The sequence below is a fragment of the Manis pentadactyla genome, chromosome 3 (genome assembly GCF_030020395.1).
Source record: "Manis pentadactyla isolate mManPen7 chromosome 3, mManPen7.hap1, whole genome shotgun sequence".
Classification (NCBI taxonomy): Eukaryota; Metazoa; Chordata; class Mammalia; order Pholidota; family Manidae; genus Manis; species Manis pentadactyla.
In genome coordinates, this window is record NC_080021.1 from 218,108,680 (window position 1) to 218,118,961 (window position 10,282).

Sequence of the window (10,282 nt, forward strand, 5' to 3'; positions counted from 1 at the left end):
TTAGAAAGTGTTTTATCTGAAAATATCAGTTGAATATTCAGACTTTCAGAAAACCAGTGCTGTGTGTGGCCCTCTACTCCCTAGGACTCCTCAAAACTGGAAATCACATATAAAAGGAAACTGTATATCATAATGCCTAAGATAATTTTGTGCACACGTGTCTATGATGTGAAAATACAACCATGGGTGTAAATGAAGGCAGATGTCTTCTCACTATAACTTGTTTGCTATACTCAGGTTTTTAATCTAAAGAAATCAAGACAATTCAGATACAGGTTCAGTCACAGAGGGCTATTTTATGACCAAGTACAGACAGAGCAGAAACCTTATGCTAACACAGATATTTACAGTATGCTAATAATACACTATTGCATTGCTACGTTCAACTCCGGCTCAGCAACTCTCAGGTGATTTCTTATAGTGATGTTCTATCAAGTGAACAAAGTTGTCATTAGCACAAATGCATCCAAGAAGGTAAGATACTAGTTCCAGTTCCCTCTTTCTACTGACGCACAGAAGGAAAGAGAAGGGATAGGAAATACTACTTCCTATGTGAGAGTAAAAGAGCTGAAGGCAAAACCTGCCAAGTTGTGTAGTCATGTAAACAGGCTCAGCGGCTGTAGTCCCTCTCAAGGTCACTTAATCTGCGGCAAGAGCGCTTCAGGTTCTCCATTCAGAACTTTTGCCAACAGGGACCTTGAAGGACAATCTGCTGAAGCTTAAAGTCTATTTCAAAGATGGATCCTCTAGTAACATGCCTGCTTGTAGGGACAGAGCTTGGCTTTGGTAAGCAATCTCTCTTCTATAAATAATGTTCCTTATATGTTGGTCTTCTATTAGCATGAACAAAATCATTTACCAAGAAAATAGAGGCCAGAGAGATACTATGTATGTTTCAAAAAGTCACTATACAGAGCTCCCCCTACAAGAAATCTGAGCAGACTATGATTTCTTTGGGTTTCAAGTTCACAGGACTACAATAGATACATACTGGGGAAAAAAGGGCACAGAGGTTGATAGTCTAGGACATTGGTTTTCAAATGTGGTCCTCACATCAGCATCACCTGGGGATTTGTTAGAAATGCAACTTCTTGGGTCTTTCCCAAGACCTCTGAATCAGAAACTATGAGGGTGGGGTCTTTTAGGTAATTCCGATGCCTGCCTAAGTAAGGCTGAGACTCACTGGCCTGGGAAAAAGGATAAAGGCAAGAAATATTAAAAATTTATGCTTATATATATTAATACATACTTCGAGGTTCAAAGCTAAAAAAAATAAAGTACATAAGCCTTGGAAAAAAGCCCAATGGACTTCTGCCAGGTGCTAAAGGTACCAGTGCAGGCTGAAACCAAGCCCGACAAGCATTTGGCAAGGGACATACCTCACTTCTCTACTTCTTGTTTTCTTAATGTGGCACCTAAGGTTGAATTCCCATTGAAGTGTAAAGAATCTTTCCATATAAAAGTTTAACAAAGTGATTTATAATATAAACAGTACATAGGTCCATCTTTAAAAGACTTGGGGCTTTCCTACCTATTTGGTTTAAGAAAAAAAGATTGTTTTTAATAAAGCCCCATTTTTAAGAGCATTAATCTATCTAGAATGATCCGGTGGGCTTAGAGCTGAGTCCATACAGTCCCTGAAGCTATATCCAAAATTTCAGATCTGAATTAATTTTCATGGTGATGGTGGGACAGGAAGGGGTAGGGTATTTGATCCATAATTTCCCACAGATTTTCGGAGAGGAACTGAGGTCTCCAAAAAGGTAAGAACCATTGACCTATTACAAGATTAGCAATCAGCTTATCACAGTGAAGGACAGAATGTTTGGGCTCTGGAACCAACCAACACAGCTCAAGTCCCACCTCGGCCACTGAGTAAGTGACCCTGGGCCTCAGCTTCCTTACCTCCCTATCCTGTCTCTTAAGGCTGTGGGAAAACCTAAGGGGATCGCGCATATAAAATATTCAGCACAGTGTTTGGCACATCAGTACTCAGCAAGTATAAACCTTATTGTAACAATACTACTACTAAACAAAATGTACTGCTGGGTACATAAGGCTTAGCAGTCTATTTAACAACTTACACTTGAAACATTGATAAAACTATTTTGTAACTTAAAATCAATACATTTACGTTTGTTACATGCTCTGTGAACTATTCAAAGTAAACTCCGAGTAGCACGGGTCTTAGTACTTGCAGACACTAAGGTCACTACACCTCTTCTTCCTTACCACTTCCTCCTGTGCAGAAGGGCAAAACTGCCCCTTGCTCCTCAGATACTCCATGGCCTCAACTACATTAATCTTTACTTTAGAAAGTGACCTGTGAGTTCCAGGCTAATAACTCTCATTCCATGTTTTCTATCAAAGTTAGCCTTTTAAGGCACTTTACTCATTAGATGACAATCTGAAATTCATTCAACCTTAAAAGTATTGTTACCTTCTGCTAGCTCCCTATACAGAACAAGTCAGCACTGCACAAGGGAAGATCAGTAAGGTTCTGATATTAAATATCTTTTATATACATATAAAGGACATATACAGGATTTTTTTATTTTCCCCTTCAAAAATAGACCTTAAACATTAAATACTAATTGCTGGTAATTATAGGCTTAAAAAACACATCAGAAAAAGAATAATCTCAAATTGCTGACAGCAGACCTCTTTCAGACTAATTTAAACAGGAAAAAAATGAGTATTTCATGCAAAGTAAATGATATTAAACACTGAGGGAAAAATAGTGTTTGAGTATATATTAGTTATATATATGTATACAAATACATATTTTTTCTTCTTAAAGCAAAAAGCTACAGGTTTGAATGCTATTGAGTATTAATTTTCTTTCATACTGCAGCTACTTAAATGACAAAAACTAATACAAATAAAACTAATCTCTCAAGGAGATTAATAATATGAGGAACTTAGGAGAAAACAGGCAAATATTTCTTGAAAATAAACATGAGCAACCTTTTTCCTGGACACATCTCATCAGGCAAGGGAAACAAAATAAAAAAATGATCAAATGGGACATCAAACTAAAAAGCTTCTGTACAGCAAAGGACACCATCAGCAGACAGAAAGGCATCCTACAGTATAGGAGAATATATTCGTAAACAATTTATCTGATAAGGGGTTAACATCCAAAATATATAAAGAACTCAAAAGCTTCAACACCCAAAAAACAAATAACCCTATTAAACAATGGGCAGAGGACCTGAAACAGACACTTCTCCAAAAAAGAAATACAGATGGTCAACAGGCACATGAAAAGATGCTTCACACAGCTAATCATCAGGGAAATGCAAATCAAAACCACAATGAGATATCACCTCACACCAGTTAGGATGGCCACTATCCAAAAGTCAAGAAATAACAAATGCTGGCAATGCAGAGAAATGGGCACCCTCCTACACTGTTCGTGGGAACGTAAATTGATGCAACCATTGTGGAAAGCAATATGGAGGTTCCTCAAAAAAAACTAAAAACAGAAATACCATTTGACCCAGGAATTCCACTTCTAGGAATTTACCTGAAGAAAACAAGACCCCTGATTTGAAAAGATATATGCACCTCTATGTTTATCGCAGCACTATTTGCTATAGCCAAATATAGAAGCAACCTAAGTGTCATCAGTAGATGAATGGATAAAGAAGAGGTGATACATATACACAATGGAATATTATTCAGCCACAAAAAGAAAAGAAATCCTGCCATTTGCAACAACATGGATGGACCTAGAAGGTACTATGCTCAGTGAAATAAGCCAGGTGCAGAAAGACAAATACCAAATGATTTCACTTATTTGTGGAGTATAAAAACAAAGCAAAACCGAAGAAACAAAACAGCAGCAGACTCACAGACACTGAGAAGGAACTAGTGGTTGTTACCACGGTTAATGATTCTGTAACATCTTACTATGATCAACACTGGAGGGGGTGAGAACTTGATAATATGGGTAAATGCTGAACCACTGTGTTATTTGAAACCAACATAAGATTGTACAACAGTGATACTCTAATAAAAAAATAAATAAGAGGAACTTATGGGGAATTACCTTTTAAAAAATATTGTGATTCAAAGGGAAGGATAAACAAGTCATCAAAGTCACCAATTTGCTTAGTTTATTAAGCCATTAACACTTTGATTCAGTCAGTTTAGTCAGAATGTTTAACTGAAGCCCCAGGATAACTTTAAATCAGTTTAGACATAGAAATACTCTAATTTACAACCCAGCTCTTATTTCCCAGATGCAGAAACTGAATCTGAGAGTTTAAGTGACCTGTCAAAAGTTGAAAGCTATTTTACTTTTTAAAAAGTTTGCAATTATTGATGTATTGCTGTGTGTGGCTCATCTGCATCCAAGAATATCCAATTAATTCCAGGAAAAGCTAATTTTAGTCCAGTATGGTCCTGGCACCCAGAAAAGAACATACCTGTACCCGAACAAACTTGGAAAGTAGAGCTATAAGATCAAGTCAGCTGTAATTCAGAGGCCAAAACTCACCCACCACTACACACACCAGAGGTTAGAAGCTATTTTAAGAAATGCCTCTGCAATAAAATATAAAGTTTTAAAAATAGCCAAAATGATACTTTAAGCCACTGGTCCTCAGGCTCTGGTGCATATCAGAATCATCTATAACTTCTTCCAAAATACATTTCCAAGGTGTCCTCAAAAGACCAAGTATGTACATCTACCTACTCTTGGTCCTGACATCTGTGCATGCAGTTTCTGATGAAGACTACTGTTTGAAATCTCATTTCTGGCAATCCCATTATTTTTTAAACATCACGTACACAAGTATTTGACTCGTCCCAGTAAGACTATTCAGTTTCATCTCACAAATGAAACCAGGCATGCAGAGGGCATCACATTACACCACAACAGTAGCACTGTTTGCTCTTAACCCTGTGAGTAAGAAGACAACTGAGTCACAGGATTTGAGAAACTCCAATTTAACGGAAACAAGGCTTGTAGCCACCTAGGAATCAAATAGGAATTTAGGAACATACCAAGTTTTTATGACACCAGTAAATGCATGAAGCAAAGAAAGCTTACATCATCTGCCCTTCCAGGCACGTGATGTAAGAGTGTTTTGGGTAAGATATTAACTTTAGTGAAAGGGTATTTTCCATTTACGTCTTCTATAAATACCCCTTAAGTTTACACCAGGTGGTTAGAGAAAGATTCTGCAGCTCCCCAGGGCAATAGCAAAAAATATTTCACTGTTTCTGAGGAGCCTCATTTTCCTGATGCATGACTGTTAAAGGTACATTTCCCTACACAACCCTAAATCAGCTTTCACATTTGCATATTCCAGGTTTACTCAGGAATGTTCAACTTAAAAATCACAGGGGGTTGCTCAGTAAATCAAGGACTCCCAGAAGATTGGGTTTTATAATGCTTCTTGGAATTTACAGCTCCATTTTGCCAGCATGTTTGAATGTAGTTGACTCCAAGTTGATCCCAAAATTATAAATCAAAGTATCTCAGAAGAGTATTATTCTATTTTAGTGCTTTTACAGCTCACTCTGTGTAAAGTGAAGGGCTGTTTCTATGCTTTCTATTAAAAAAAAAAATCCAACAAGGATTTTAGCAGGACTTCTTTCTGTAGTAAATGCATCCGTTTTATAAACACAACAAATACTTCCCAGCCTAATTTAGACTAACGCGTTCACAGGCATAACAGTGCCATCCCAAACAAAAGCTAAGGTAGATAGCAAATGCAGCCCTCTTCAGAATTAAACACACACAAGAGCACTTGAGCACACACCTTGGCCAACTGATTCATTCTAATCACTTAATTAGAATGACAGGCTAGCTTTGATCAAAAAACAGGTAAATGAGTCATATGAGTAAAAATGACGACGGGAGCATAGTCTTGGAATCAGTGAGACCCCAGTTCCAGTCTTGGCTGAAATAATCGCAGAGGTGTGACCTTGGGCAGATAACCCTAATCTCTCTGGACCTCAGTTACTTCATGTGAGACGCAGAAGTATTAACTGGCTGCCTCTTTCCTTTGTCGTGAGAGGACTAAAGGAGATGGTGACTACACGACGTTTTCATAGTGAGCATTCCATAAGTATGAGCTGTGGTTATTAGTTAGGGGGACCCCTTCTCAACCTCCCCACCCCAAATCCAAAACACACGAAGCAAAACTCTTTAACAGGAAACAGAAAAGAGCTTAATTCTAAAAGGTCTCTTTGCAGGCTCTTCATCCGCCAGTTCCTCAAATGAATGAATGAGCGTCTAGGAGTGGCTCTGCAAATAGCTGTCTCTTAAGAAGCACCTCTGCGGACTTTAAGATAACTGTCTTTCACCGTCAATTAAACACCCACAAGCACACCCGGAGCGAGGCACTCCAGTCATGTGAATTTCAGCGAAGACCGACTCCAGGAGAGCCCTTGATGCCCACAGGCAGCCTCCATTCATTGTCCCCTCCACCGCGACCCCCCTCAACAAGCCCTGGGACCAGCCTCACCTCGGCCCTTCCCCTCCGGCCGAGGGTCGCTCCCCTGTTCTCCGCACCTCGCGTGAACCTGTCACCCCATTGAGTGAGTGGCTGGCGAAGGGGCCCACCTCACCCCTGTCCCCTGTACCGCGGCCTGGGGTGCAGCCGTCCCCTCAGCCGCCAGGGAGGGGCGAAGTGCCAGCCCGGCTCGCTTCTCCTCCCCAGGGACCCGCCAGCCCTGCTGGGCCCCGCCGGAGACAGCGCGTAATAAGAGGAGGGGAAGCCCTCCGAATCCCCCTTCCCGGGGTCCCCTCCCCAACAAGTGAGCCCCTTGCCCCAGCCCCCCAGGGCTTCCCAGACTGGGGTAGTGGTGCCGGGGCCGCCCCGGGAGGCCCCCATGAAAAGGCAGGGGCGACACCCCCGTACTCACCCAACGTCTCCTCCCTCTCAGCTGTTTACCTCACAGCTCCTCCAGCCTACAGGGCGCCGCCATCTTGGACGTACAGCACCTCCCCCGCGGTGAAATGTCCACAGCCGACTGCGACCTCCGCCACGAAAATAAGTCCCCAGCTGTGTCTCGTCTCTCCACCGAGCTCAGTGACAGACGACCACGGTTGACAGCCCCGTTGGACGGAAGATGCCGTTCTGCTCATTCCTGAGGACGCGAACCAGTGTAGAAAGAACCGAGGAGCGTTTGTAAGACAAGGGGGCGGGGACGGGCGGAAGAATCCCGAAAGGAGACCGCTGAGAGATCTTGTGACTCAGAGGGAGGCGAAAAGAAGGGCCGGCGTGGCGGGCGGAGCCACGCGAGCGAGGGAGGGGGCGGGGCGGTCACGTGGGCGGGGCGGGCGGGGCCCGGCTAGAGGCGTAAACAAGCTCGCCGGGCTGGGTGTGGTGGGGGCCTCCTGCCTGCCCAGGACGGCTTATGCCGGTGCAGACGCGGTGGCGGCCCCCGGGGTCCCTCTGTGCCCGGCCACGGAGCTGCGATCCCGGTTCCCAGAACGCCGCCGGGACCCGCAAAGGCTGTGCTTTGGAGCCTTCGAGGAGGGCAGCTCGCCTAGGGAAGGAAGGAGAAGCTGCAGCAGGGCAACCGTCTTTCCTTTGCAGAGCATGTGCAAAAGCCCCCGTCTGGAACCTCGAAGAACCACACAGGCTTCTGCCCGCTGGTTGCTGACGCTTGGGACCTGGTCACGACGTTTATGGAAAGCCACCCTTATCAGAGCAGGCAGCTTTAAAATCAGGCCTTTAATTCAGTTCCTGCTGGGCCGTTCCTTAGCTGTGTACACCCGAGAAGTCTTCGAGTGCTCTGAGCCTCAGTTTTTCTCTCTGAAATGGACATAATAACATTCATGAAATGAGAGTTCAAGGAGATAAAGTATGGAGCACGGTATGCGGAACATAGTAAATGCTCAATAGCTGATGATCCTTATCAGAGGCAGTACACATTAAGCTCTGAAACTGATACAAAGTAGTGTGACAGAGGGACCGAGAGTGAGATGACCTTAACTGTGGTATTTGGAAGGCTTTTTGAAGGAGTGGGCATCTGGCTGGGTTTTAAAGGGAAGGTAGGCTTTATGAAATAGAAATGGCATAGGCTGTTGGGAAGAAAAGGGCATTCTAGGCCAAGAGAAGCAAAAGCCTGGAGCCAATAAATGCTGGATGAGTTAGGGGAATAACAAGTTTTGCCATGGGAACTAATTGGGTCACAATCCAAGACGGCCTAAGATTTACAGGGCCAGGTGTGTGAGTGGCCTGTGGGGCAGAGACTGTCAGAATTATAAGCGGCCAGCATGATCCTGGGTTAGGCCACAACTAGTCAATGTGGTGCCTTTGTAAGAATTAGAGATAGGCACCCACTCTGGGCCCATAGCCCATGTGAGCTAAGCCCAGGCTATATTTCAGCCCCTGCCCTCTCACCTGCAACCCTTCTGGGGATCCTTGAGCAGTTCACAACCTTTATGACTGACCATACTGGCTTATGGGCATTGAGCTGGGGACCCCACCAGTCTAACATAGCATTTGATGGACTCCTGAGAGTGATGGATGGTGGCTGTGAGGCCAGTTAACATAGTAACAATAGTAACATTTATCGATCTAGGTATGGAGGCAGTTGGGGGAAACCAACAGTTCTTGATTCAGACTTGAGTTTGAATGTGGCGTTCTCCATGGTACTAATTGGGTGAGCCTTATTTTCCTCATCATCAGCATAGGGGTATTAAGAATCCCTACCTAATGGGGATGGGAGGTTGATTCAATGAGACATTAAGATATAACTAGCATAAAGCCTAGCTCAATAAAAAATGTTACTTTTGTTATTATATTAACTGGCCTCACAGCCAGCATCCATCACTCTCAGGAGCCCATCCATCAAATGCTAGATTATTCTGTGTAGCTATCCAAGTACAATTGGTTTGGGGTCCAGAAATGGAAAGAGAAGAGGAAGGGTCGGGTTTCTCCCAGTTCATCCCACCTGTCCACACACCATTTCACGGAATGCACTGCTGCCCTTGCATTCGCACCAGACGGGGACTCAAGTGCATTCAGGGATTTCTGGGACCACTCAAGATTGGGAGAGTTCAGGGTAAGGGGTGGAGTCAGGGCCAGGCCTACCCCCTCCCTACCCCCAACTTTCCTTAGCTCCCTGACCTCATCCTGCTGGAATGCTCTCCTCTTTGGAAGGGAGCAGTGATCCACAGAGCTCATCAACTGCAGGCCCTCAAGGGGGCTGTAATCACATCGTTACTGTTTACTCAGTGTCTAGAAGAATTGTAATTGTTCTCTTAGTACAGACCACTAGGGGCTTGCGAGAAAGGGATGGAAAGAGCATGCAGAAGCAGACTGGGCTGCCTAGAGTATTTTTGCTTTCTGGAATTGACATCTGACTTGAGCTGATACTTTCTGTTTCGGACCTCCTGTGAGTCACCCTGCCTTGGTGGCCTCGCATCTGCTGCAGGATGGATCCAAGCTCCCTCTGTGACCTTGGAGGTCATTGTCTTCATCGTCCTCTTGCTGTCTAACACTGTGTCTTAATAGACCCAGGAAATATATATGTGTGCATATATCTATACATATACATATGTTTTTAAGTAACCATTTTCATATGTTATAGATGGCAATCTGCTTTTTACTTATTCCCCCACTCACTGTTACGTTTGAACCTCCGTGCACGCTCGCTTGCACACATCTAGCCCGTAGCTTCTCGCTCCAAGCAGCCATTCAGCGATGCGGATCTAGTCTCCATTCTCAGGGAATGACGTCCACAGCACCATCAGAAACAGCACAGACAGAACTGTATTTGTTCCCTTACACATCTGGCTGAGAATTTCTTTGGCATGTGTATCTGAGTGAAACTGGTGGACTTATTTTTATTGTTGATTTTAAAGAAAAATGTTAGCTTTACTGACGTATAATTGATATACAAAAAATCGCACACATTTGATGCGTACATCTGCATGACTTTGGGGATACGGGTACAGCCAGGAGCTCATCACCACAGCTGACGCACTACACACAGCCATCTCCTCCAAAACTTTGGCCTGGACTTACTTTTAAGAAACACCACAAAATTGGTTTCCAGGACGGCTGCCTCAGTCTACCCTCCTGCTAGAAGTCCACAGAAGTGCCCCTGTCCCTGCCAGCGTTCGGCAGCAACTAGCTGTTTAATTTTTTGAGTATAATGAGGCTAGATGACATGCTGCTCTTAATTTCTCTCTCAGTAGTAAAGAGATGGAACATTGCTTCACATTCTTGTTAGTTTTATGGGTTTCTTCCTCCATTGATTGCTGATTCTTATCTTTTGACCATTTTTCAGGTAGAGTCATTATCTTTTC

At 43.6% G+C, this 10,282-nt stretch overlaps 1 protein-coding gene across 8 annotated transcripts in view; it reads right to left on the bottom strand.

Moving 5' to 3' along the window:
• Nucleotides 1-7,179, bottom strand: part of TSC1 (TSC complex subunit 1) — a 50,925-nt gene extending 43,746 nt beyond the window's left edge. For 6 of the 8 annotated variants that reach the window (XM_036913455.2, XM_036913454.2, XM_036913453.2 and 3 more), the window contains exon 1: nucleotides 6,883-7,177. The gene's annotated coding sequence lies outside the window, so the exon portion shown is untranslated. Of the gene's footprint in view, nucleotides 1-6,882 lie in introns of all 8 variants that reach the window. The other 2 variants (XM_036913456.2, XM_057499161.1) reach the window with 2 other exon arrangements.
• Between the last annotated feature and the right edge of the window lie 3,103 nt (nucleotides 7,180-10,282).